Below are 3,245 nucleotides of genomic sequence, written 5' to 3'. Positions count from 1 at the left end.
CCCTCCTGAGCCCACCCCTCCTGAGCTCACCCCTCCTGAGCCCACGCATCCTGAGCCCTGCAGCTCCTGTCACCTCTCTGTTAACCATGTGTTTATGATGCTTTGGCCTCTTGAGGCTCTGCTGACCCTAGAAAGGCTGCCTCTCCCCAGTTAGCCACGTCCTACAGAGAGCAAATGACAGTGCAAGCACCTTTTACATGCAAAGCATTTCAGCCAGAGCTCACACCCCGCCACCCCACTGGACTCCTGGCCACTGTCCCCTTGCCCTCATCACCCCAGGGCCAGGTACCAGACAAGCAGAAACGTTAGATGCCTAGTACCTGCCGAAATTACTCAGACCAGCCAATCCTAAACTTGCTTATGATGCCTTGCCTGTTGTTTTCCATGAAAATCACAATCAAAGCTCCCACCCATGTTTCCCTTTACTCCCTCGGCCTCCTGACCCACCTTGGTGCTTCCCCAGGGACCCCTATGGTGTGGAAGGCCCCAGCTGACTTTTCATTGGCAGTCATCTCTTGATCTGTTGGCCTTGCTGTTCTGAATAATAATGACACCTACATTCTGAAACATCCTCAGAGGGGAAAGCCAAGGCCTTCATGTGATCTTGGCTCTGCTGCCCACTCTGGAAGCCACTGGTCACATGTGGCTATTGAGCATTTGAAATGTGGCTGGTCAAAACTGAGACGTGGTTTGACTGTAAAATACACCCTGGGTTGACCAGGTGTAGTGGCTCACACCTGTAATCCCAGCACTTTGGGAAGCTGAGGCAGACAGATCACAAGGTCAGGAGTTCGAGGCCAGCCTGGCCAACATAGTGAAACCTCATCTCTGCTAAAAATAGAAAAAATTAGCCGGGCGTGGTGTGTGCCCGTAATCCCAGCTACTCGGGAGGCTGAGGCAGGAGAATCATGTGAACCCGGGAGGCAGAGGTTGCAGTGAGCCGAGATTGAGCCATTGAATTCCTGCATGGGTGACAGTGGGAGGCTCTGTCTCAAAAAGTAAATAAATACATACATAAGCACGCTGGATTTTGAAGACTTAACACAAAATAAAAAATAATGCAAAATAGCACATCAATTAGTTTTTATATCAACCACATGTTGAAATAATAATATTCTAGCTATATTGGGTTAAGCAAAACACATTAAAATTAATTTGTTTCCTTGCTTGTTTTTTAGTACAGCTATTAAAAAACTGAAAATGACTCATGTGGCTCCTATTCTTTTTTTGTGAGCCTTACTCTGTCTCCCAGGCTGGAGTTCAATGGTGCGATTTTGGCTCATTGCAACCTCTGCCTCCTGGGTTCAAGCCTTCTCCTGCCTCAGCCTCCTGAGTAGCCTGGACTACAGGCACCTGCCACCATGCCTGGTTAATTTTTTGTATTTTAGTAAAGATGGGGTTTCACCATATTGCCCAGGCTGATCTCAAACTCCTGAGATCAGGCAATCTGCCCATTTCAGCCTCCGAAAGTGCTGGGATTACAGGCACAAGCTGCGCGTCCGATGTCCCATTCTATTTCCACTGGACACTGCTGGTCTAAGCATCCTCCCCGACTCACCCTGCTGCCTCTCTGTCTCCTCGTCCCTTCTCTGTCTCACTCCATCTGCTGCACACTGCCTTTGTTGCTGTGCCGTGCATTCCAAGGCAGCTACTGTCTCAGGACCTCTGCATGAGGCCTTCTCTCCAGCTGGAGTGAGCCTCCGGATTCCAGCAAGGCTGGCTGCCTCCCTCCCCACCGTCTTCACCGCACAGTCACCTCCTCAGCGAAGCCTGCCCTGGCTTACCACTCTAAAGTGTCCACATCACCCACATTCCTTGCAGTCTCTCTGCTTTATTTTTCACGCTTAATATGTATCTCTAGCTAATATTTGCTCATTTATCAAGCGATCGATGTCTCCACCAGCATGAAAGCTCACAAAGGCAGGGATTTTTGCCTCTTTTGTTCTCTGCTGCATCCTCTGTGCCTAGAAAGAACAGTGCTTCACACACAGTCACACTCAATAAATATTTGTTGAATGAGTGAATGCAGAATACAGGCTTTTAGCCTCAGGGTGCTCATTTCGAGTAAAAGAAGTCAAATATATGTGACAGATAAAAACAGTGCCAGAAGCATTGGGAAGCAGGTGAACAGCCTTCAGGGAGTTGGGAACGGGGCCAGTGGAGCAGGACAGCCAAGGCAGAGAGGCCATCGGACCCACTCCAACCTGCTATAGTCAGCAGAGGTAGGAGGAGGGTGCAGCAGGCTGCAAAGAAGAGACGAGAGCATTTTCATTTTCTTACAGCTTCCCAGAAAGTGTGCGGGACTTGCTTCCTGAACTCAACCCTTGGTACTGTGGCTTGATTCTACGAGTGGGATTTGATGCAATGATGAAGAATCTGCCCAACTTGCAGGCCAAGTGGCCCAGGGGGTTCCTGTAGAGTCTCAGGCCCCGTACCAGAATGACTGATTAAAATTTGCATTTTAACCACATTCCTGACAAATCCCATGCACAGCGCATGCCAAATTGTAGTGTGTGCTATCAATAGAGGAACAGAAAGACAAAATGTGGTGTATGCACTCAATGGAATATGATAGAAAATTTTTCTCCTTTTTTTTTGTGAGACAGAGCCTTACTTTGTCACCCAGGTTGGAGTGCCATGGTGCGATCACAGCTCACTGCAATCTCGACCTCCCAGGCTCAGACGATCCTCCACCTTAGCCTCCTGAGTAGCTGGGAAGGCAGTTCTGCCACACACTAACTTTGATATTGTGCTAAGTGAAATAACCAAATGCAAAGGACAACTTTTGTACATCTTCACTTAGATGTTGGAACTAAGCTGACAAATCCATAGTGACAGAAAGTAGAATGCCGGTTGTCAGGAGCTGGATGGGTTAGGGAGAATGGAGGATTGCTATTTAATGGATTCAGAATTTCGGTCTGGGAGGATGGAAAGAATTCTGTGGTTGGATGGTGGTGATGGCTGCACAACAGTGTGAATGTACTTAATGCCACTGAACTGAACACTTAAAAATGGGTAAGATAGGAACATTTATGTTATACATACACACACGTGTGCACACGTGTGCGTGCGCGCGCGCACACACACACACACACACACATTTTTGAGATGGAGTTTCACTTGTTGCCCTGGCTGGAGTGCAATGGTGCAATCTCAGCTCACTGCAACCTCTGCCTCCTGAGTTCAAGCGATTCTCCTGCTTCAGCCTCCCAAGTAGCTGAGATTACAAGTATGCGCCACCATGC

General features: G+C 48.4%; 1 long non-coding RNA gene across 1 annotated transcript in view; it reads right to left on the bottom strand.

Moving 5' to 3' along the window:
• The window catches only part of LOC116562170, a 6,492-nt gene extending 4,815 nt beyond the window's left edge, over positions 1 to 1,677 (bottom strand). The window contains exon 1 of the long non-coding RNA XR_004273817.1: positions 1,559 to 1,677. This is a non-coding gene — a long non-coding RNA (uncharacterized LOC116562170). The remainder of the gene's footprint in view (positions 1 to 1,558) is intronic.
• Between the last annotated feature and the right edge of the window lie 1,568 nt (positions 1,678 to 3,245).

Source organism: Sapajus apella, unplaced genomic scaffold (assembly GCF_009761245.1).
Source record: "Sapajus apella isolate SASKATOON/1434 unplaced genomic scaffold, GSC_monkey_1.0 scaffold32, whole genome shotgun sequence".
In the NCBI taxonomy this organism is placed as follows: domain Eukaryota; kingdom Metazoa; phylum Chordata; class Mammalia; order Primates; family Cebidae; genus Sapajus; species Sapajus apella.
The sequence above is the reverse complement of the archived record's forward strand: the minus strand, read 5'-3'. Positions and strand labels throughout refer to the sequence as shown.